At 54.5% G+C, this 25,035-nt stretch overlaps 1 long non-coding RNA gene across 1 annotated transcript in view; it reads left to right on the top strand.

Annotated features, from left to right (window-relative positions):
* The window catches only part of LOC104869093, a 10,766-nt gene extending 730 nt beyond the window's left edge, over positions 1-10,036 (top strand). The window contains exon 3 of the long non-coding RNA XR_782188.3: positions 7,920-10,036. This is a non-coding gene — a long non-coding RNA (uncharacterized LOC104869093). The remainder of the gene's footprint in view (positions 1-7,919) is intronic.
* The last annotated feature ends 14,999 nt before the right edge of the window (positions 10,037-25,035 follow it).

Here is a 25,035-nt window from a genome sequence, read left to right as displayed (position 1 = left end):
GAGGCCGGGGCGGCGGGGGGGGGGGGGGCCCCGGGGGAGGGGGAGGGGCGCCAGCAGCCTTCCTTGCGGTCCGGAACCGAGATTGGAATCGCTGCAAAGGGGACAAGAACAGAGTCGCCCTCTCCCATAGCCTCCTCACCACCCCCTGTCCCACAACCCCACCCTTCCCCTCCTCCCCTTCCTCCCGTCCCAAGGAGGAAGCCGGGGTGCGGGGACTGGTTGGGGTCCCCCGCGGCATCGGGAGTGGCGCCCGGGCTGCGCCTGTCGTCACTCGTCCCCCGCTCTCCGCCCCCCACCCCGCTACGCCAAGGTCAAGGTCAAAGTGAGCGCTGTGCGCCGGGTTGCGGGAGCTGCGGGTTGTTTCCTCCTCTTCCCCTCCTCCCCCTGCTCCTCTTCCCCCCTCCCCCCTACCTCCTCCTCCGAGGCTCGGGCGGAAGATGACGTGGCGGAGCGAGGAGGCGCCACGCTGCCACCCAGCGCCCCCAGCGGGAAGGGACCCAGTGAGGACACCCAGCGGGCGCAGCCGGCGTCAGCCCTCGGGGCTCACAGGCAAAAGGAAGGGGATGGCGGGCACCAAGAGGGGTGAGGATGGGCAGAAGGCGCCCTGGTCTCCTGACCTCTGCAGCTGCTCCTGTAGGGCTGACAGGCGTCCTAAAAGAAGCCCACAGTGGTGCGGAGTGCCACGACAGAAGCCGGCACAAGCTTGAGGGCACTGGAAGCTGTGCTTGACGATGCTGGGGACGTTACCAAAGGCCCCCAGCGGCGATCACTTATGGATGGTTAGACGTTTCCAGGCTGAACAATACCGGAAGAGATGCGGCAGGTGGAGATAACATGTGTGGCCCTAGGAGGAGGGAGGGGACAGGGAGAACTGCAGGAACCCCTTCTATTCAAGTGTCTCTTGGAGGAGGTGCAGCCTGGCGCCCTGCCCCTGGGTACAGCTGTCCTCACAAGCCCAGGCCCTGCCCCTGTGCCCCCAACCCTGGCTGTGCTTATCAAGTCCTGGCCACGCTCAGGTGTCCTTGTGGCCAGGTCCCCGTCCCTGGGGTGTCAGTCTCCATCCACAATGCTTCAAGGCCAATGTAGAAAGGAAAGGGTCTAGCCTGCCACCTGGCTCTTCCTGACTCTTGGTCCCTAAGTGAATGCACCTTCCTTTCCTGGCAAACTCTGGGCTCACGGCCCAAGCCCTAGTGAAAAGACCCTGGGTTCTGGGAAGAATGGGCTTCAGTGGTGGGATTAACATTGACAGCCAGTAGCACCACGGCCGACATCTGCACCATCCCACCGAACAGCCTTTTTATTGCCTGGCTTTGGCTTTTTTTTTTTTTTTTTTTTAGGTGAGACAGAGCCTCATTATGTGGTCTAGGCTGATCTTGAACTTACTATGTAGCCCAGGCTGGTCTCAAACTCCCAGCGATCCTCCTGTTTCAGCCTTCCAAGTGCTGGGATTACAGGCGTGCACTACACCAGGCTTCATCTGACTTTAGCTAGAGCACCTGAGTTATTTTGGGTTTGTGCCTTGTGCACACTAAACATGCACTCTGTTACCCAGCTATGCCTCCAGCCCAAAAGCTTCTGAGCTGGTTTAACTGGCTCAAGGTCACCCAGCTATAACGGTGATCTGAAATTCAAAGCCAGAGCTGCCTCCTCTGAAGCTGTTCCCAGCCAGCCCCTTCGTTACTGCAAAGGCTTAAAGACCCAGAACTGTGAAGCTGAGGCAGGAGGATTGCAAGTTTGAGCTCAGACTGGGCAATTTAGTGACTTAGCAAGACCTGTCTCAAAATAAAAAAATAAAGAGGGTTGGAGATGTAACTCAGTACTGCAAAAAGAAAGGAGAGAGAGAGAGAGAGGGAAAGGGATGGAGAGAGAGAGGAGACAGGAGGAGGCAGGACTTCTGATCTCTCCACTTGAAGGAGGGATGGGTGGTGAAGTTGTCCCCAGCTCATAAGTAACCACAGCTACAGACCACAGTGCCACATGGGACTGTCCTCTATGCCTAAGACACTGTTACACGCTTCTGTATTCACAAAGGCCCAGAACAGACCCCAAACCACACTAGGTCTTTCAACCCAGGGGGTTGAATACAGGGAGCTTCTTTTGCAGAACTGAACTGTGGGGTGTGGGGGCTGGGAGGGCTGCCAGCCGCCTGTCCCCTCGCAGAGCTCCAGGGGCTCCCTCTGACCCACACCCAGCAGAGTCCTCAGAAGATACCTGTGGAGCCAGGGCCACGAGAGATCCTTGGAGTCAGGATGCTAGGCCAAGCCCCTCCCCTTCACCGAGTCTCAGTTTCCCTTCTGTGAAAGAAGAGCCTCTCTGCCCTAACCAGAGCTCGTAGTGATACTGGAAACAGAGCTTCCCGACCTCCAGGCAGCTGGAGGGGCGCTGCACCCAAAGTCCTGAGCCACTGTTACCAGTGGCTGGGCTCCCACAGTCCAGGCCCTGTAAACATCCCCATCTCTGGCTCCACCAGGGAGCCTAGATAGGGGGGTCACATGTGCAGTCACCATCATCCCTGCCACTCAGCCACACCCTGGTGGTTTGGTTTGCTGAAAACATCTGCCCCAGTGCTGACCTGAGAGGGGAAGGGAGGGATGGCTGGAGCCTCTGGGCTCTGGAACAGGAAGTTGATGGCGAGTACTATGCAGGTACAGGGACAGGGTCACAGGAACGGGTCAGGCCAGCCACAGAACTCTGGCCTTTTTTTTTTTCTTTCTTTCTTTCTTTCTTTCTTTTGAACTCAAGGCCTTTGCACTGAGCTCGATCCCCAACCCTTTTTATTATTTAGAGCTAGGGTCTCCTAACTTGCTAAATTTCCCAGGCTGGGCTCAAACTTGCCATCCTCCTGCCTCAGCCTCCCAGAGTGCTGGGATTACAAGCAGGAACCACCACACCTAGCTAGGGCTTTTCTTAAAGAAGTCCTTGTCACACAATGGGAGGGGACAGGAAATTGACTTGGGATGACCAGGATTTGGCATTCCTAGACAAGGGGGACAAGCTTACAGGGGCCCAGGAGTAAAGGATGGGCCCACTAAGGACTGAGGTATCGCTGATGTCTCTAGGAGACAGCTCTACAGGGACACCAGGCACCCAGCAAAGTGCTGCTCCTTGGTCCTAGTAGCAGAAGTCCTGGCCTGGCTTCAGGCTCCGAAGAGCCCCACTCCTGCCCCAGGGAAGGAGCTGGTGAGGGGACCAACTGGACACATCCAGTTAGATGAAACCATCACTCTTCCAGAATGTTCTGTGCAGGCCCTGGTGGGTAGCAGTGCCAGGCCTGAGGACAAAGGAACAAGGAGGGAAGGGTGGGGCAAGAGGGCACCGCCTACCTGGGCCGAGACCATCCTGTGCCTCTGCTTGGCTTGACCACCTGGTCATGCAGGGAAGCCAGGAAACGTGTGCCTATGTGACATCTAGTGACACGGGCCCCTGGGACTGGCAAGTCCACCTGGCAGCCTTTGTTTTCCTTACTCCTTAAACAATACAGCACAACAATGACTTGCGTGGTGCTGACATCGTCTTAGGTATTCGAAGTCACCCACAGATGATTTAAGGTTTGTGGGAGGGTGTGTGTACTTATACGCAAACAGTGCCCCTTGCATAAGGACCCAGGCGTGCACGGAGCCTGTATCTGTGTGCAGAGGCCTGAGTATCCCGTGCATACTGAAGTGCAGATGTTCCTGAATGTTCTTACCATGTAACTTACCCGTGGCAGTGACTTCAAGGAGTTTTTATGGGACTTTTTGCTGGGCAGCCAGGCCAGTCTCAGAGGGTGAACACCCGTGCCCCCTATGGTAGGTTGCTGGCAAAGTTGGCCATACTCAGTCCTCTCCGTTATCACCTCTAATACTTAAGACAATGTCAGCACCACATGAGTAATTGTCGTGCTGTGTTGTCTAAGGAGAAAGGAGAAGAAAACAGGGAACGTGTTGCCTACATTCTGTCTGTGGCTGCCTGAATCCTCGCGGGTGAAACTCACAGATACTGGGGCCTGCTGGACACTTGGACCTCTCGCTGTGGTCCTGGCAGCAGAGAACGAGTGAATTAGCACAAGAAACCAAAGAGAAAAAGAGCTGGGAGCCTAAACAGGGCAGAGTTTAGCAGCCCAGAGCCAAGAAGCCTCCAGAAACCGCCGCTTCCCTAGGGTGGAAAAACGAGGAAGAGCACTGCCTGAGGAAGAAGGACGGAGGTAACGTCAGCCAGCAGCAGACTAGGGTTGAGGACGCCCAGAGGATCCCTTCCTCCTCGCGGCCTCCGGCTAGGGCCTCCCATTGGCCAGGCGTACCGGAAGTAGTTACGAGGCAGCCTGGGAAATATAGTTCCGAGCCGGCTGCAGCGTGGCAGAACAGGGAGCAGAGTGATGCCAACAGGAAATGCCAGGCTTGCTGCAGTGGGCATGGTGGGGATGGGACGCCCCGCCCTACCTGAAGGCATCAGCTCACGACTTGGTCTGATCTGCACAGCAATGGAGGGAGAGCAGCAAGGAGGAGACTCTGCCACCTCCCAGCAGGAGGCGACAGCAGAACAATGACCTGTGCTCTGGGCCCCACCCTTGACCTTGCTAGTACAGCGTTCTCGGTGGCCCTATCGCCTGAGCTGGGATTTAGACTCCTGTTAGCAAGAGCAAAGGTCCCGCCCCATGGGGAGGTGTAGGGCACAGCTGCGGTCCCGGGTCCACGTCCTGCCACCAGGCCTCCGCCTTGTGTGGGTCGTTCACTCGGTGCTTTTCCCAGCCCCTAAGACCCAGAAACCCCAGAAAAAATTATTATAGCCAAAAAAAGCATGCCCCAGGAGTCCCCCTGTAACCAAATCAAGTCAAAGTCCTGAAACCGAGAACTGAAAACCTCCCAGAAGGTGTGGGCATGCAGCTTATCTGTTGGGAGCTAAATTAGATCCTCAGGCCCCCATTATTTCCCTAAGTGATATAGATCTTTACAAATGAGCTTCTGTATATTTGCTACGTACAAAATCACACACCATCAGTGTGCCTGCCCTCATTTAATAATTCCCAGGATCCAGTATTGTAAGAGTTTCATGTGGCATTGTATTTCAGAGCAAGAAATTGAGGATCAGAGAGGTAGAGCAACCTACCCTGGGACACACAGCTTGTCGATGAGCTGCTCCCAACAATGGGAGAACTGACGTGTGCATGCTCATAGTGTCTGAATAACCGTGGGAGTCGTCCTAGCATGGCACCACCACCATCCGTGTCATCACAATGGGCAGTTGTCCTGAGGCAGAGTCGGTACACACCCGCAGGGGTGAAGTGGACAAGCAGATGTTTGTCTGGCTCCCCCTGCCTTCCTTAGTGAAAATGTCACATCATGAAGGGTCTGCAGAGCTCTCCAGCCCAGCCCCAGGTTACACGCAGTCCCAGAGGAGCCAGGTGACTTGCTCAGGGCCACACAGCTGGTAAGGTGAAAGCCACATCAGCCCAGGTGCAACTGCGAGCCTGTTTCTCAACCTGCTTCCTCTCTGCCTGTGGCTGCCACAGAGTTTCAGTGGTTCAAACCCAGAGGGCCAGGTGGGGAAGGTTTGGTTTTCACATCTCCTTCATAGGCTATGGCTCGATTTTTACTCTTGAACTAAAGGTAGAAAATTATTGTTTGCTTTAAGACATGGCCATCTCTCTTCCCACCTCAAATGCATTAGCACCTTGCTGTCCCACCAAAAAATAAAATAATTATTCTACTGGGCAAGAAAAAGAGGAAGCTATGTTTCCTGTTCCTGATGGCCAATTCCCAGAACAGGCAATGACGTCTTCATGGACCAATAGGAAAGGGTGGCCCCACCCCAGCCCGGCTCCACTGCACAGGCAAAGGGGGGGGGGCGCTCCATCTCTAGCCATAGTCCAGGGCCCAAGTCCCCACCCTTCCACAGGGAGCTGCACCCTCTGGCGTCCTGTACTCCCAGAATTTCTGTGCTGGGGTCAACAGTGCTGACTCCTGGCATCCTTACTCATGGTAGATGGGCAGCAGGGAAGGAGAGGCTGTCTCCACCATGCTCAAAGAGGACAGTCTGGCGGGAAGTGTACTCCTGAGCACAAGGGTGGCTGTCAGCTAGCTGCTTCTGCATAGCAAAGCATCCCAAAATGTAGTAGGTAAAACAGCCACCATCACCTAGCTCAGGATTCCTCACATTGGAATCGGTTTGCTCAGCATTTCAGCCTGCTGCTGGGCTGGCTGGGTTGGGCCAGTCTAGGGCACCTCTGTTCTGGGCTCTCTCTCCGCAGCAGGCCCCCAGACAAGAGCCGAGGTGCTCAGCACCCCTTGAGGTCTGGGCTCAGAACTGCCATAAAGTTGCTCCTGCCATTTCCGGAGGCTGTCACTTCCTAAGGCCAGTCCTGATAGGGGACCAGAAATCAGCCCCAGCTCTCACTGGGAGAAACCACAGTCACACTGCCCAGTGGCCGGGATGTAAGGAGGAGAAGACTGTTGCTAGATTTGCAAGTGATCGTCCCCTGTATCCATTCTAACCCATTTAGGCACAAAGTAGAGATTTCTGGGGGAATGGAATAGCCATCCCAGCAAGGATTTGAAGCCAGCATGTTGCACACCTACTAAGTGTGAACCTCAAGTGTGAGTGAGATCTGGCCAGGACTGTCCCAGGAGCACAAGTGCAAGATATTCAATGATTCTGTGAGCCAGTTGTAAACCCTTAAACTTGAAGTGCATGGTGGGGATACTTACACTGCAGGAATGCCGAGCACCTCAGATCGGTGCTTTTACTCCAGAGAGCTGTTTTACCATGGCCTTTAAACCAAACAAACCCTGCCTCCTCCATTGTAGTAAGAGATTCATGATGAAAGGTTATTATGCGCCAGTCAGGCCTGATGACTTCAGCACAAGTAATCCTGGAGACTTAGAGGAAAGAGGAACACAGAGTTCTCAGTGCAGCGGAGTTCAGGGACGTCTTCATGGAGGAGGTGGTCTTTAGGTGGGCCTTGGTAGGAAAGGTGTGATTGCCTGCCATCGCCAGAGGAAGCTGGCTGCTCCTTCAGACAGCTCCAACCCTTAAACACACAGCTGTCCTTCCTCTTCCCTAAAACCTACAGAGCCCACTTTTCCCAGCAGCCTCCCACCCACCTAACCAAACCCAGTCCTGCTTAGCTTCTAGGATCAGCACATTCAGGGAGCCACAGTGGTAGGGACAGGAAGGGCCAGGCAACTGGACCTTTGTGCCCTGTGGGTAGTCGTGCTGTGACCTGCTTCACTGCTTCAAACAAGTTGTGTAGGAGGTGACTGGCCCCGCCCCCAGGCCCACCTGTCCCCCTGTCCCACTGCCCACTCCTGTGACCACACCCACCTGGAAAAGCCCTGGGCATGACAGCTACCACTCCTGGGAGGGAGCAAAATGAGATGCCCACTGGGTCATGGTCCCTGCAAATATCTGGCAGATCGGTGCTCAAGGTTGATTTTCATTCAGTCCCCACCCCTGGGTCATCAGGAAGTGCTAGATATTCCACCCCTCCCAGTGGTCTTCAAGGACAATGGGTCTTTCCTGGCTGGGTTCAGTGGCCCAGGGCTGAGCCCTGGCCCCCTGGCTGCCTTGACAGGTGGTCCTGGGACAGTCACTTTCTCCCCAGGAGGAGCCCTGGCACCATGCTCAAGGCATGGGCCCTTGGTCCCCAGGCAGCTGATGAGGACATCTGGCCCTCTCCAGAGGGAAGAGGGGAGCCAGAGCCCCAGCTGCAGTTCGAGGGCCCCCTTCTCAGATAGCTGCCCAGCCAGCCGCCAGAGCCAGAGCAGTTCCTCTCCCAGCCTTTGTTCCACTTCAGAAAATTATGCCAGAGCCCAGGGAAGCCCTGGAGACAGGTGTCCCACACCGACCTAGATTAAAGGAGCAGCCAGGATTAGCAGCCTCTTGGGAACTATCTTGGTGCAGTGACCTGGACTTCTTTACCCCGCCTTCTCTTCCTTCTCCAGGGACCACCCTGCACCCTGGCTGGAGCTGGGTTCTCTACAGATGTCAAAAACAGCTGCTCAACTACAAAACACAGCAGAAGCTTCCAACTCCTCTTGCACATTCATAGATGTGCTTTTGAGAAATTACCAGTCTGGTCCTTCACCGTTTGTCCCCGTCAAGTTGTCCAAGTTCCTTATACATCTGAGACTTAAACCCTTGTCAGAAAAATGATTGCAGATACTACTTCTTCTTCTTTTTTTTAAATACCGGGGATCAAACCCAGGTCCTTGCACTTGCAAGGCAGGCAGCAGAACCCCTGAGCTAAATCCTTGGCCTGGTTGCAGACACTTCTGTCAGTCTGTAGGTGGTTTCTTCACTCAGCTGCTTCCTGCCGTGGCTTTACTGAAGCTACTTAATTTGGTGGCATCCCACTTATCTATTTTCACTTCTGTTGCCCGTGCTTTTAAAGTCATATCCAAAAAATTATTTGTCCCGGTCAACATCTCAAAGTATTTCCCCAAGATTTTCTTCTAGTAGTGTCATAGTTTTTTTATCTTGGATTTAATTCTGTGATTCATTTTCAGGTGGTTTTTTTGTTTGTTTGTTTGTTTGTTTGTTTTTGTACATGGTGAGAGATGGAGGTCTAATTCCTTTCTGCTGCCAATGGATTTTCAAATTTTGCAAGCACCCTTTACTGGAGACCCCTGTCTGTGTTCTAACTAATGTTGAAAATCAATTGACTGTCAATACACGCATGGATTAATTACTAGGTTTTGTATTCTGTTCCACTGGTCTGTGTGTCCGTTTTTAGGCCACTGCCGTGTTGTATCTGTCATTACGATAATGCGGGCAGCTTTATTCCTTTTGCCTAGGTTCACTTTGGTTATTCGGAGTCTTTTGTACATACAAACCCTAGGAGCATTTTCTTCTATTTTTGTGAAGAATGCAACTGGTATTTTGGTAGAAACTGCATCAAATCCATAGATGTTTTGGCACCAGGACAGATGGATATTGCTGCTCAGTGACATGGAAGGGGGGAAGGGGCCACTGCGTGGACCTTGAGCCCAGGGCACTTGGGCAGGCGGGGATGGGTCCAGTGGGAAGGTAGCAATGCACCAGGACAGTGGGGGAAAAGGAGCGGAGATGTAGCCAGTGCTCACAGGGGTGGAGGGAATCTCGGATTAAATGGAAGAGGAGAGTTAAGGCTGCTCACTGGGAGAGGAAGGAGCCCAGCAGAGAGGAAGGAGGCAGTGCACAGGGGCCCAAGAAGGGATGCGAGAAGGAAGGCAGGTCCTGTTCAATGCCACCAAGAGGCCGTGCAAACCAGATGTGAACTGAAAGAGGCCGGGAACTGAGGGTCACCGATGACCGTGGCCAGAGCAGCCTCAGGGGTGCGAAGGTCTCCAGGCTGCTTCAACAGGAATAGGATTTGATGGGAGGGAGGGAGGGAGGGAGAAAGGGGTGACCCGGAACAGGAAGGGGATTCTGGGATCCACCAAAGCCACCACCAGCACAAGCTCCGTGGACTTAGCACACACACAGAGGTCTCTCATTCCCAGGTGGATGCACCCAGATCCCGGGGGATGCCAGCTGTGGCAGCCAAAAGCCACGCACAAAGAGGCCGGGGCTGCAGCACTCACCTTGATGGGACCCACTCTGCTCACCTCCTCCTGTGCTCTGTGTTTTGGGCAGCAGGTTTATGCCCCCTGGGCACTCGCCCGGCCCTGGGGAGGTGACAAACAAGAGTTCCAGGTGCAGAGTGTGCCCTGAGCTACCAATGGCAGCTGGCACAGGTCACCTGCCCAGCAACCAGCTCCCCACCCACCGCTCCAGGAAATGCAGGGCATCTGGGCCAGCTGCACTCCAGGAAGAGGCCAGGCACTGGGCCCAGAATTGCACAAAATGGACTTGGGGCTGATCGCCCAACCTGGACAGGCGCCCTCGCCTTCCTAGGAAGGGCATGAGATCTGGAACTGAGGCCATGGCCGACATCAGAGCTAGAGGTTGGCAGAGCAGACAGATCTCTGAGCCTGGTACCCATGGGTGCTGAGGAAGGGGCTCTGCATCCTCAGTGCCGTGGGCTCCAGTACACCTGGGTCCAGCCCCACTCAATGTAGACTGAGAGGACTCAGGGAGCACATCCAGCAATGAGAGTCAGGAGAAAATCACTTCCTGTCCCGTGTTCCTGTTGTGATGCTGTTACCTGTACCCTGGAGATCTGAGATAGGTCTCATATTAAATTTACAATTTAAATGGCATTACTCTGTGTAAATGTTTATGGCGCAGCCTATGTGCTGAGCACCGAAAGGAAAAGATATTTTCATCAGTGTGTAACTGAAAAGGGCGGCCCTAGACGAGTGCTTCTCAACCGGGGCCCCTCTCCAGGGACAACGTTGATGTCTGGAGCTGCTTTCAGCATCATAACTGAGAGGTGCTGCTAGCACGGGTGGAGAGGTCGGCACACTGCTAGACACTGCCCCAGGGACAGCAGCCACCACAAGGCTCTGTCCTGTCCAGGTGTCCCTCATGCCGAGATCACAAATGGTCCCAAGGCACAGCAGACAGGTTAACAGTGCTTCCCCTGGAGAGGGACCAGGGCTGACGGACCAGGACTCAGGGATTCGGGACCCTTCCTTTCCCTTCTGTGCACTCTGGAACTGCTCTGTACTTGGCTTCTGCTGAGTACATATTTTTCTTTTAAAAGAATAACAGCTGGAGCTGGGCATGGTAGCACATGCTTATAATCCCAGCACTTGAGGAGGCTGAGGCAGGAGGATTGCTGCAAGTTTGAGGCCAGCCTAGGCTACACAGTGAGTTCAAGGCCAGCCTGCACTACAAAGTGAGACCCTGTCTCCAAAATAAGTAAACAAATAAATTTTAAAAAATTTTTGTGAATGCCTTGGGTTCAATCCTCAGTATCGGGGTGTGTGTGGGAACTCTTAAAGAGAATAACAACAATCCAGGGGCAGTGGTTCACACCTATAATCCCAGCATCCAGGAGGCTGAGGCAAGAGGATTACCTTGAGTTCAAGGCCAGCATGGACTACATAGCAAGACCCTGCCTCAAAAAACAAAAACAAAAAACTAAACTGAAAAGAATAATGAGTGAACAGTGCCACAGTCATTGAGTGGTCTTCTCTGGACTGTGGGATGAAGGCGGCTGAGGAGAGGAGACAGGGCCAAGCCAGCCATCGGCGCTCAGGTCGAGACTCCTCCCTGCCTTCTGCACCCCACCCCAACCCCGGCACCACTGACTGCCTGGACCAGACACTTCTTTCCCACAGGATTCCCCATGTGTCTGGGCACAGTAGGGTGTTCTGTTGCCTGGATGCCAGCACACTCCCCAGGTGGTGACTGCCAAAAGTGTCCCCAGACTTTTCCAGCTGTCCCAGGAGAATGATGCAGAGTCACCCTGGCTACAAAAGCCTCTCTCTGCCTGGGAAAATCCAGCCCCGGTCACGGACCTCGCTGGACACAGGACCCCATGGACAGGTCACACCATGAGCCACAGGGCTGTGTGTGGATGGAGCAGGAGACACTGAGCAGAGGGTGGAGCCCCCCCAACTCCCCTGGACCATCTGTGTCCTTGTGATGTGGCCACAGCCACACAGTGGGCCTCATGAAGCCAGGATGACGCCATTCCCTGTGGCATCTCAAGACACTCTCAGCAACTGTCCCCCTCGCCCCCTGGGCCCCCCTAGTCTCTGGTCACCCCCCTCGGAAGCATGTGCACCAGTCAGCTTTCCCATGACTGGAAGCAGAGGTCGAACTAGGCTCAGGTTTTAAGGGGACTCAGTCCATGGTCAGCTGGCTCTAAGGCAGGAACATCGTAGTAGAAGGGCTGGAGAGCCAAACTGCTGAGCTATATGCACAGGAAACAGAACGGGACAGCCCTACGAGGGGCTGGATAGAGGACCGAAGGTCACAATGCCGTGACCCCCTCAGACACACCCAAGGTGTCCCCACCAACCCCGGGAAGGATCCCAGGGCGGATCCCAGAGCCAGTCAAGCTGTCACGCACCCAGCCACCGCAGCAGGCTGGCAAGATAGTACAGGACCAGTGTGGCAGTCCCCTGCCAGCGCCCTGACCTCCTTGGAAGGTCTGACTCGGCTGTCCCCAGCACAGTAGCAGCTCCAGGGACACCCAGCTCACTGTGAACACAGAGACGGCCCCTGGGGCTGGGCACCACAGGCCTGGGAAGCCTCCCTACCTCAGGGTCTGCGGCCCCAGAGACCTGGCTTGCAAATTCTCTGATGTCACAAATGACAGCGGTGGCATCAGACCCACCCCGTTTCAACCCCTCAAAGCAGGTGATGGAGGGGAGGGTGGTGCTTCCCTCCTTGAGGGGAAAGCCAGGTAGTGCAGGACTCGCTGGCTGTGCAACCTCAGACAAATCACTTAAGCCAACAGTTGCAACAATAAGAGAGAGAATAACAGTGGCCTCCTCCTCATGTCATTAAAAACATATGAAAACTCTCGGGTCCTTTATATAACAGCATCTTGAATGTGCACACACACAAACATGTGCACACCTGCACACATGAGCACGCACCGTGTTGGTAAATAAAAGAGCTTTTAAACCTCAATTTGAATGATGCTGAAGTGCATCTGAACAGCTCAGATCCGCTGGCTTCGATCTTGTCCCTGGCTGTTTCCCACCTGTGGTGTTTTCTGATTGATCAGAGAGAAATCCCCAGGGTCTGCAAAGGAAGCTTTTAATTGCTGCGGATGGGCCAATTTTGGGCTTAGCTGCTCAAGCATATAATTGAGAGGATGGTGGGGGGTGTAGAGGGAGAGAGAATATCATTTCTGTTTGTTTTTTGAGTCTCCCTATGTAGTCCAGGTTGGCCTCAAACTCCTCATGATCCTCCTGCCTCAGCCTCCTGAGAGCAGGGATTACTTGGGAGATCATTTTGAGGTCACTCTGAGAAAGTGCATAGCCAGACTTCTTAGTTGATGCGACCTCAGACTGCACCATTCTGACTCCCACGGCCCCGGGAAGAGAATTCAGTCGTCTCTTCCTTTTCTCAATGTCTTCGGAAAGCAGGCATGACCGTGACACTCACTGGGCTGTCCCAGAGGACCAGGAGCATAGTGAGGCAGGTAACCCTCTGTGTTTGGAGGGGATCTTAGAAGCACCAGGAGGAGCAGAGAAAGAGAAAGGGGTTCAGCAGGGACCTTAGGGACAACTGGGATGTCACCCCCTGGAGAACATGTGGGCAAAGTGCAGAGCAAGGCCACCTGGGGACACCCAGGGACACCCAGGGAGCTGGGGGTCTGAGTGTCCCTGGGGCATCACGCCCTAGTGCAGCAGCCGCAGGAAGCCGTGGGGCAAAGTCACACGCTGGGGTTGGGCACCAGGGCTCCCAGGACAGCCAGCACCTGCTGCTGCACACAAATCTAAGGCAGCCCAAAGGTAGGGAGTCCTTGTTTCCCAGGGATTTGTGGCCTCATGGAATATGCCATCTTTGCTTGTTTGTTTGCTTGTTCTTTGAGACAGGGTCTCACTGGGTAGCCCAGGCTGGCTTTAAACTCACCTCAGTCCGGCCGGGCGTGGTGGCACACACCTGACATCCCAGCACTCGGAGGCTGAGGCAGGCAGGTCACCCCAAGTTCAAGGCTAGCCTGGTCTGGATCGTGAACTCAAGGCCCAAAGTACACAGGGAGACTCTGTCTCAAAACAAACACCAAAAATAAAACAAACTCAACTTAATCCTCCTCAATGCTGGGACGACAGCCTGTGCCACCACACCCAGCTGATTTTTCAAGTGGATGAAGTAGTTGAAGATCTATAACCTTTGTTTGTCCCTTACCATATGTGTTTCAGGCCGCACGCTCCATGTGAAGGGAAAGGAGCAATTCCCTTCGCCCTCACTCGGAGACTCGTGCTGCTCCAGCTCCTCTGGCCCTTCTGTGCTCTCGGGGCCGCTGCCATCACCATTTGGGAGTCATCTTGGCCTCCCCAGCACATTACCTTCCCTCCCTCCCCGTTCCGGTGATGCAGCATTTTTGGACTCCGGAGGACGCCTTGATGGAATTTCTATCCGGATCCAGGAGCTCCTATTTGAATAACATCAGGGCAGCTGCCTGCGTGGGGCCCCAAGGGAGCTGCTGACGCTTGCTTTCTGCATCCCAGTGCCGCCCAAATTCATGGCCTCCACACTGCAGCCCACACCTCAAGTCTCAGAAGATCAGGAGGTATGGGTTCAGCCCAGGGCCTGCTGGCTAGGGCCGTTTATGCAGCTGTAAGGAAACAACTGCAGGCTGGTGATTCGGAGCAGGACTCCATCTTCTTGTGGCTCTGGAAGCTGAGGTCCAAGACCAGGCGCTTCAGGGTCTGGTGTGGAAGAGGCCCCAGCCCTCTGCCTCTGAAACAGGGTCCGTGGCTGGGTCCTCCAGAGGAAAGGGCTACACTGTGTCCCTGTGGAGCACAGAAAGGGCAGAAAAGGCCTGTGCTCACCCCCTGCAGCTCATTCATAAAGCGCTGAGCCATTCAGGGCAGCAAGGCTCAGTATGAACAGAAGCGGGGGTGCATTCAGACAGCACCTCCTTCCAGCAGGTCCTTCAGAGGACTTAGTGACCCAAGTCACCACTGACAGCAAGTGTTTCAAGTCCCATGGTTCTCCCAGATTACACTTGGCCCTCAAAATAGAATAGCTGGCGTCGGGCATGGTGGTGCACACCCGTCATCCCAGCACGTGGGAGGCTGAGGCACGAAGATTACCTGAGTTCAAGGCCAGCCTGGGCTACATAGTGAGTTCAAGGACAGCCTGAAGTACATAGTGAGACCCTGTCTCAAAAAAACAAACTGGGGCAGGGGATTTAGCTTAGTTGTTCTGCCACCTGCCTTGCCAGCACAAGGACCCCAGTTCAATCCCTGGTACCAAACCAAACAAACAAAAAATCACAATAAAATAATGGGCCCTCCTCACAACCCGGAAGACTGCAATCTTTGTAGAAAACACTGAGCTTCCTGCCCCAGGGGCCTCTGGGAAGTGGGAACTTGGCCTCAGACCCAAGCATCATGGTGGGGCTGGAGCCACATGCAGAAACGCATCCCAGTCCTCACCACAATCGGAACTGTGGCTTCTAGCAGCTCAAGGGTCCTCTGTGAGTGAGGTAGCAGTTGTGGCCTCTGTGGAGGATGCTTCCCTCGCCTTGCTCCTCCCCTGACCAGCAGGCAGTGGTCATCTCTGGCCGACCCTTTCCTGTGTTGCAGTGCACCCGCTGTGGCTCCTATTTCGGGGCACTCACAGGCCCTAGCCCAAACTCCAGGGTCCAGGGTTTGAAGCAGAGCTGCAGATGCCTTCAAGCTGTTTGGTGTCCCTGTGCAAGGCAGCTGGTAGCCAAAGGAAGGGGTGGACTGAGGCCATCACGGTGATGCCAGGCAGGGACTGCACTGAGCGGTTTGCCAGCCATCTGTGCCGAGTCTTCCTCTCTGCCCTCTGTGCCACCACTCAGGGCTCTGCCCCTTGTCCAAGCTCAGCCCTGACCTCTGGACACACCACGGCTGGCTAGGAATTTCCACCTGGCCTTGTTCTTTGTTGCCTAAAATTATTCATGTTCTACTTCTCTTGCTTTTCCCCCAGAGACTCTTGCAAAAATGTGTCAAACTGTTATTTTAAATTTCAGAATAAATAACATTAGGTAGTAAGTTTTTGGAAAAAACACAGTTATAAAGTTCATTAAATGTTTACTTATCACATTAATGAGGGAGCACTTTAAGATGTTCTCTCTGGCTCAAAGAATTCCAAGACAGGGTCTCTCTAAGTCACTTAAGTTTCCAAGGTGTAGCTCAAACTTGGAGTCCTCCTGCCTCAGCCTCCCAGCAGCATGCTGGGATCACAGGGCCACCACAAGGGAGCTGTAGAGGGTCCGAGTCCAGGAAGGGTGAGCAGGAACAGCTGATAGCGGCCATGAGGAATCTGAAGCTGCGGACTCAGGGCCCCCAGGCTGTCCTCCCCAAGAGAAGGAGGCCGAGAGAGACCCCCCACACACACGCCCCGCGTCCCTGCAGACTCCTGTGCCCCAGGCTGCAGTCCTGTGGGTTCTGGGATCCCGCCGCACATTCTCTCTGGAGCGCCCTCTAGCGACTGCTGCTCAGCGCCCACGAGGTTGGACGAGGTCTCTGCGCACCGTGGTGAGCACTTCAGAGCGTGGAGGCTGAGGCTTCCGGAGGCAAAGTCATCCGAGAGCCCGAGGTGCAAGGATGAAGCCGGGGCCTGCGTGTGCACCTTGCTCCGCTGGGACGCAGGGTGAGGGGCGGGTGTGGACAGTCAAGGTCACAGGCCCTGCAACCCCCCACCTCAGGACAGCCCCTCCCACTTCCCCCACATGGGCACCATCATGGTCCCTCAGCCTGGGCCAAGGACCCTGGGAGCTGGAGGGAGGGACTGCTGACAGGAGGGACACCTGCAGTGGTCAGTGTCTCCTAGACGCATGCAGGATCAACCAGCAACACCGCTGGCGTTGGTATAGGTATTTATTATTTATTTAGTTTTTTGAGACAGGGTTTTGCTATGTAGTTCAAGCTTGTCTTGAACTCACTATGTAGCTCAGGCTGGCCTTGAGTCGAGGAGATCCTCCTGCCTCAGCTTCCCAAGGGCAGAGACTACAGGTGAATACCACCACGCCCAGTGCTACCCCAGTGTGCGAAGCCCCTGTAACGAAGCACCTGCAGCTGCAGGAGTTGTGTCCAGCTATGGGCTGGCTGAGGATGCCACTTGGTAGAGGCGGCCTGGGCCCTGCCACCCAACTCCAACGTCTGCTTCTCCTTAGCGTCAGGACTGAGGCCAGGCTCAGCACTGGGGTGGAGGCCGGTGTGAGCTCAGGGTCACCTCCCTGCCGGGGTCCCCTCCCCAGCCTGCTGGCCACTGTCTGGCTCCTCGCCACACTGTCAGCTGCTCCCAGCCACCACCCACAGCCAGGTCCCCTGCACATCCAGAGGCGTGTGCAGTGACACTCACTCACACACGCCTCTCCTCTCCCCCTTCCGCCCCTATCCTGTGCCACACTCCTTACCTCTTGGAGCCTTTGAAACCCTCAGAGTAGGGCCGGGGATTTAGCTGAGTGGTTCCGCCGTCTGCCTTGCAAGCACAAGGACCTGAGTTCGATCCCGGGTACCAAAAAAAGAAATCCTCAGAGTAGTCCGAAGGGTCTGGCTTCAAAGCCCCGCTCCAGGGTTTGTCAGTGATGTGACTTGGGCAAGCTAATCTCTGGGCTACACAGACAGACTCCGTCTCAAAGATACAGAAAGGGGGGAGGGAGGAAGATAGAAAGACAGAAGGAGCAGAGACAGAGAAAGAGAAGAAAGAGGGAAAGGAATTTTAAGACGACGCCACTGAGCCTGAGCCAGGCCTAGGCCTCCCAGGCAGGGCCCATGAGACAAGCGGAGTCCGAGCCTCTCACTGGCCCTGCCTGGGAGCCCACCCAGGAGCAGAGCTAGGAAACCAGGGGAGGGGGTCTGTGGGGTGGGGAGCTGGGCCCACACAGACCCCCAGGGACCAACACCCGTGACCCCATGCCCTGGAACCCAGGTCCGAAGACCCTGAGGGCCCCAGGACCAGCGGCTCTCACCATCCAGGGGCATCCCAGATCTTCAGCTGGGCGGGGTCTGGGCCAGCACCCGAACATCCACCCACTGCTCCCCAGCCTGCTGTATCTCCCACTGGCCCCGCACCCCGACTCCCAGGTGCCACAAAGAGGCCTGTGTCCCTGTGCTGCCTTGACAAAGGCCGCTCTGTGTGTTTCTCCGCCCGCCGGGCGCTGGGCCGAGTCCCGAGGTTCCCGGGAGGCTGCCAGGCGGGCGGGCGACGCAGGAGACAGAGGCCCACTAACTGTGGCCAAGCACTCGTGTGCCCAGCAGCCAAAGCACACAGTGTCTCTGTAGAATGCGTAGCACCAGCCTCACCGGAGCCCGAGCCCCAGGCTCAGGTGGTCACTGCCAGGAGCCAGGGCCTCTGCCCCCCCAAGGTCCCTGCCAAGCCTTGCCATGCCCTGTGCCCCCTGGGAGGCCACAGGGTGCCCAGTATGTGAATCCTGCTGCCTCTGTGCACACGGCGGGGCCCTGTCTTCGGAAAGTGCTTCCCAGTGCTGGGGACAGGGAACATTTCCCTCCCACCTCCCTCTCTGCACCCCTTCTCCTGTGCCCATAAATAAGCCATCTGTGCTCAGGTCCTACACACAGGTTGGCTTCTGTCAGAACAGCATTCCTGCCTCCTGCCGGGCTGGGGCAGCCAGGTATGGTAGCACACATCTGTTGTTCCAGGACTCTGGGAGGCTGAGGCAGGAGGATTCCAGGTTGGAGGCCCGTGTGGGCAACTTAGCGAGATCCTGTCTCAAAATACAAATACAAATAAATAAATTTGAAAAGGGCTGGGGATGCAGCTCATGTGAAGGCCCTGGGTTCAATCTTCGGTGCCACTAATGATTCCCCTCATCAGCAGCAGGAGACAAGGACAGGGAGCTCAGAGAGGTGGCCGATACAGCGGCGGCTCTAGTTCCGGTGACTCTGTCCTGCCCTCCTGCCTCAAGTCCTCTGATTCCCAGGTCTCCCCTGCCACCCACTGGGCCTCCACTTCCCTTGGATGCAGCCAGTAGGAGGCCTTGCAGCGGATGGGGGAGGAGCAAGCAAGGAACATTCACCAGCCCTAGACTCTCTCTCAACCAGGAGGCTGAGGCAGGAAGATGGCCACAAGTTCAAGGCCAGCCTGGGCTACACAGTGGGTTTAAGGCCACGTAGCAAGACTGCCTCCAAAACACAAATAAGCAAACAAAGAAGACATCATTGTCGAGGTACACCCTCGTGATAATTTCACAGATGACCCCAAGGAGGCCAGACCCCAGGTCCAGTGCTCAACGCCATGCCATGTCCCAAGTCCAGTCCAACACAGCAGGATCCACACAAGGAGTTTCCCATTCCCAGGCCACCTGTGCCAGCTCACCAGGACCTGTGACACCCAGGGCAGAGTGGGGGCAGACAACCTCCTCCTGTACCTGATCCACCTGCTTCTTGCCTCACTTGGAGACCGGATCAGGATAGCGTCAAGCCAGGCACAGGTCAGAGTGCAGGGTCGGGGCTGTATCCCTGGCCAGAGTCCCAGCAAATTCTCTCAGGGCCACGTCCAATGCCTGTTTTTCCAGATGGAGGCTTCCATGGAGGTGCTGTCCCAGGCGGAGGGCCTGGTCTGTCTCCATGAGGCAGGGCAGACCCCAAAGCCGGGTTCTGACCATGCAGAGCACTGCAAGGCTAGGGCCGCTGCTGGACCACAAGGGGACCCTGCATCCCAGAACTGCAGCCCTGCCTGGAAGCCAGAGCAGGCAAGGGACTCCTCACTCCGCCACTTAGCCTGTCCCCATCGCTGCCCGTCCACCTGAGTCCCAGGCCAAGTCAGCGGTGGCCACATTGGCTAAAACGTTCAAGAGTGCAGTGGAAAGCTTGGCAGATAAGAGGCCTGGGGCCTCCTACTCGGGTGACATCTGGAGCTGGGTCCCCACCCTGGCTATCTGAAGGGACTGCAGACACCTGGATGGTGAGCCAGGCCTGGATTCTGACCACAGGACCCAGGGGGACACTGAATGACCACTGTCATTCTCAGCTCCGCATTAGCTCCACAAGATGTTCTGTCTTCCGGTGCTGCACAGCTGACTCTGGTGGTGAAGGCCAAGAAGCCACCTCCTGGGCAGCAGCAACCAGGGCACACTGCTTTCTGGGTTCCCTACTGTTCTGCCACTTGCTGGAGGGGGTGGTATCTGTAAGCCCAGAACTCTGGTAGGCTGAGGCAGAAGGATGGCAAGTTCAAGCCCAGCTTGAACAATTTAGCAATTTAGCAAGAACCTGTCTCAAAATAAAAATGAGGGCCCGGGATTTAGCTCAGTGGTGCCACCGCCTGCCTTGTAAATGCAAAGACCTGAGTTCAATCCCTGGTACCAAAAATAAAAAATTTTAAAAATAAAATAAAAATGAAAACGAAAAGAGCTCAATGCAAAGGCCCTGAGTTCAATTCCCAGTGCTGAAAGAAGGAAAACAAAACAAAACACACAGCCAGGCATGGTCGTGTACGGCTGTAATCCCAGCACTTGAGAAGCTGAGGCAGGAAGGTTGCCATGAGTTTGAGGCCAGCCTGAGCTACATGGTGAGGCTCTGTCTCAAGAAACCAAAAAAGAAAAAACAGAGGAGGTGTTAAAAGTGAGACAAAGTGCCCTAAACTCGGTTCTTTTAGAAAGTTCTGCACCACACTGAAACCCGGAGCCCCTCTCATCTGAACTCCTGCCCAGCCAAGCCCCTCCCCATTCTAGGCCTGGGTAGGGTTTCGCTGTTTTTTGTTTGTGTTTTGAGATGGGGCCTTGCTCTGCACTCCAGGCTGCCAGTGCTCTGGCCTCATGCACCCCCATGCCTGGCTAGGATTTACATGTAACCTTTCCCTCTAATCGGCTTCCGAACTTCCACCCTAGCACAACAAGTTGGTCTCCACTTCCCTCCCCTCCAACATGGTGCCCGAGCAGGGCCAGTCCTCACCTGCATGGTCCTCAAGTTCTTCACACAGACTCGATGGCAAGCACCTGTGCCCCCTGCCAGAAGTCCCCTCGAAACACTGTCGCTGCCCACGATTCACCAAGCTCTATTACATGCTGGCTGAGCCAGGCTTGCTGGTTCAGGCCTATAGGGCCAGCTCCTTGGGAGGCTGAGGCAAGAGAATCCCTTGAGTTCATGAGTTTGAGACCAGCCTGGACAGCACAGTGAGACTGTCTCAAAATAACAAAAACCAAACAACTAAAATACAATGCGACACAGGTTTATTTACCTCATACTCCAGCACTGTGTAAAAAGGAATTTATCGTAGCTTGTATGTTAGTTTCCTGGGCACTGAGTATAAATTGCCACTAATTTGGTGCCTGGAGACAGCAGAAATGTTCTTTCTCCCTGCTCCAGGGCCTGAGGATGGACTCCTGTCACCACACACCTTAGGCCCCTCCCTTTTATAATTTAAAAAATCAGTGAACTACACCTTGCAACTGGGGAGGATGAGGCAGGAGTATCTAAAGGCCACTCTGGGCAACTTAACAAGATCCTGTCTCAACAGGTGGCAGAACCACTGAGCCAAATCCCCAACCCTTCAAAAATTTTTTAATTAATTAATTAAAGAGTCAAGGGTGTATCTCAGTGTGAAAGCCCTGGATTCAACTCCCCAAACTACAAATAAATTACTCAATATAATTAAATAAAATCAGTACACTATCAACCCAGCTCCAGACTTGTGGAAGCAGCCTCAGTTTCACAAAAGACCTCAACAGGGGCTCAGCGCTCTCCAGAGCGCCCTAGCACCCCTTCTGGTCATGGTCCCCTCCCCTCGGCCCAGGAGGGAATGCAGCCTTGAAGTCATCTTCTTTGTGCCTTCCGTGTTTTCACAGTGGCACCTAGTTCAGCATCCCCGAGGTTAAGGGAGCCAAAGCAGGGGTTAAGGGAGCCGGGGGAAGCTGGCTGGGCCGGGGCTGCTCCCGAGCCACCCGGTCTGGCTACATCCACTCAGCCCCTTCGCTCCCTCGGCCTGCAGAGGCCCTGTGTCCTTCCCGCGCTTGTGCCCCTGAGTGTGGGGCTGACCACAAACAACGGCCGCCTTCTTCCTGCCTCTCAGCCCTTCTTCCTGTAGGAAAACCAACCCAGGACCTGACCCCATGCCACATGGGGAGGAGGTGCCCAGCCCTCACTCGGGGGCCTTCTACACAGCAGCGCTGCATTCCTGTAAGGCCAGTGTCATGGAAGACAAAGTCGGACGACTGTGCCCCTGGAGGAGCGAGGAGGGGCAGCGTCCACACCGCACAGGGCGAGACCAGGCAGTTGGTGACGCCTGATCCGACCAGTTCTGTCAATCGGGTTGTCATGCAGAATCAGGCCAGCTTCCTGCCCGTGGCAGTGGCAGCACGGCGTGGTGCGGCGTGGCCTCTGCTGTCTCTGGGGACAAAGCATCAGCGGCAACTTGCTTCTGTGTCATTTAGAAAAACTATGTTCCATTTATATACACATACGAACGAAGCAATAATGCGAACAGTAAAATGCGGACTTTCGGGGACTCGGAGCAAAGGGTTAAAACAATGCTTTGCTCCCGCCCCGCCCGTCTGCTGCGAGCCCGTGCGGCCCTGGTGTGCGACACTGACACGGCTGAGTCCTCGCCAACTCCCGACTGAGTACTCTTGGTGGCCCTGGCCTTGGCTGCATCTTCTCCACCGGGCCCCGTGGCGACGCTGAGCCGGAGCATCCGCCAAGAGGGTGGCTGCCAGGGCTTGCGTCTAGCTGTGCCCAAAGCCTCACGTGGTCACCGGCAGAGCTCTTCAAAGATGGCCGGATCGAGGGCGTGAGTGCTGTTACAGCTGCCCTGAGGGTGGTAGCCTGGATAACACGAAAGGGACAGAGAGGGTCACCCTTGTCCTTCGTCCCTTGTCGCCATCGCTGCTGCTACTTGTCTCCTCTGCGATGCCCCTCTGCCATGCGCCCTGCCTTGGAGCCAGATGACTGCAGATTGAAACGTCTACGAACTGTGAGCTGAAATAAATCTTTCCTCCTTTGAGTGTTGGGTCTTTTGCCTCAGTGATGAGAAAAGTGACCAAGACAGTGGCCAACCCTAGGTAACCTGTCACTGCGTGTTTCCACTGGCAGGGGCGGCAGGGTGGTTTGTGCAGCAACGTCTCTGACTGAGAGGACAGAAGGGAAAACCATTCCGCAGCCATCCTGCCCTACACGGGGACCACAGCTGGGCCTCTGTGACCACGGGCAAAAGCATTCCTCTACTGCAGAGTTCCGGCCCACAGCACCGCGCGGAAATTTACATTCTCTTCATGACAGGACTTTTTACTAAAGTTGGAGGAAGAAGGGAGGGAGGAAGGAAAGAAGGGAGGGAGGGAGGGAGGAAAAAAGGAAGGGAGGAAAGGACAAACTTTTTTTAAAAAGCTATATTACAATTCTTCCTACTTTATAATTGTGATGTGATATTCCTTCCGTACAGACCTTAGTTTTGGCACTTTCACTTTTTATTAAAGGAAAATAAGAGATTTAAAGTCTCATTTGTTACCCAAGCATTAGGTGATCGAGGGCGGCACCTACTGGCAGCACTCGGAACTACAACCTAGCGCAACCAGACACTGGCACCACCTTAGTGTGCGAATCCTGGGTGCCATCCAGGCCCTGGGGCCTGCACTACTTGTGCAGATCTGTCTCCAGAAGCCAAAATAAATACATAAAAAAAGCTGTCCTGTCCCTAGGGAGGGGCAGCAGTCCGAAGGCCGCGATGACAGAGCTATAGACATGCAGGAGTTTCAAGAACTGAGACACCGGCTGCACGAGTGCCAGCCGCAGGCTGTTGATAGAAAACGTGGGCGAGAGAGGCTGAGGTCTGCGCTGCAGCCTGGAGAGGCTGGGTGGGGGTGCGGGTGGGCTGGGAAGATTCCGGGAGGGTTTCTGTGGCGCTCATCAAGTACACCCATTTGTGCATTTCTCTAGCTGCACGCCTGGAGTATGTGATGGAATTTACTTCCATGTGTGTTACACCTCAATAAAGTTTGTTTTTATTTATTATTATTGGTGCTGGGAATTGAACCCAGAACCTCAGGCATGGCCTGTGCCACTGAGCTACACCACCAGCCTCAAAGCTGACTTTTTTTTTTTTTTTTTTTTTTTTTTTTTTTTTTGGTAGTGGGGATCGAACTCTCGGGACTTTGCACTTGTGAGGCAGGCAGTGGTACCACTGAGCTAAATTCTGGCCAAAGCTGATTTTTTGAAATAGCAAAATTAGGGCGGGCATGGTGGTGTCCACCTGTAATCCTAATACCCAGGAGGCTGAGGCAGCAGGATCGCTAGAAGATCAAGGCCAGCCTGGGCTACACAGTGAATTCAAGGCCAGCTTGGAATACATAGGGAGACCCTATCTCAATAATACAAACCCGTGGGCCCGGGATTTAGCTCAGTGGTTCTGCCACCTGCCTTGAAAGTGCAAGGACCCAAGTTCAATCCCCGGTACCAAAAAGAAACAAAACAAAACAAAACAAAAAAACCCCACACAAACCCAAACAAACAAATAAAACAGCAAAAATAGAAATATAAAAATCAAAATTAATAACCAATTATGAATTTTAAAGCAAAACAATTATGAGAATCGGTGGTTTTAAAAATACATAAAATAGAGCAAACAGAATGGGAAGAGAAATGGAACAGCAAAGACCTCTGAGCAGAGTCTACTTTGAAGAACACTGGAATAATAATTGGAGGTGCACAAGGTGCGAGTCAGAATGAAACCCTGGAGGGCTGAGCAAGTAAGAAGCTTGGAGGAGTCAGGTGTGGTGATGCCCACCAGTCATCCCAGCACTTGGAAGGCTGAGGCAGGAGGATTACCATGTTTGAGGCTAGATAGTGAGATGACCCTGTTTCCAAAAAAACAAAAAAGTAAAAATCAGCTACTAAATGGACATTTACAATTCTCCAAATGTCCTTTTTTTTTTTTTTTTTTTTGATACTGGGGATCGAACTCAGGTCCTCGTGAAGCAGGAAGCAGAACCACTGAGCTAAATCTCAACCCCCAAGCTGTCCTTTATAGCGTCTTCCTTCCTGCTGGCCCAGGACCTGGCTGGGGTTGTGCTGTACTGGCTGTCCAGTCTTCCCGGCCCGCTCTGACCAGGGGGAGCAGGGGGAACAGGCCCACACTCCCTTGTGGGACTGCTCCCTGCAACTGACTGCGTCCTGGTCATAACGTCACATAGAGAACATGAACCCCAGAGGAGCCTTCGTGTAGGCCAAGACAACACCCGATGTCTCCTCGGCATCTCCAATCTGCACTGCCGGTGTCTCACAGGGCTGGAGCCTCCCAGAGCAGCAGGACCGAGCCACCCCAGGGCAGGAGGAGGTGATGCTGCCTGCCCTGCCAGCCTGCGGGGCCCTAAAGCTGCCTCTTGCCTCTGCAGTCTCCAGGCTGACTCTCATCAGGGCTCGTCCCCTCCCACACCCAAGCCTTTCTTATTTTTCTTACTTTTACAATAAAGCCCAGTCTAAACTTTGTCAGCTTCCCAAACTAGTGTTCCTTACACTTCTCTTATGGTTTTTCGGTTTGGTTGTTGTTTTTTTTTTTTTTTTTTTTTTTTTTTTTTTTTTT

The sequence above is a fragment of the Fukomys damarensis genome, unplaced genomic scaffold (assembly GCF_012274545.1).
Source record: "Fukomys damarensis isolate Sample0158 unplaced genomic scaffold, DMR_v1.0_HiC HiC_scaffold_7, whole genome shotgun sequence".
In the NCBI taxonomy this organism is placed as follows: domain Eukaryota; kingdom Metazoa; phylum Chordata; class Mammalia; order Rodentia; family Bathyergidae; genus Fukomys; species Fukomys damarensis.
Note: the sequence above shows the minus strand (reverse complement) of the source record. Positions and strands in the feature narration are given on the sequence as shown.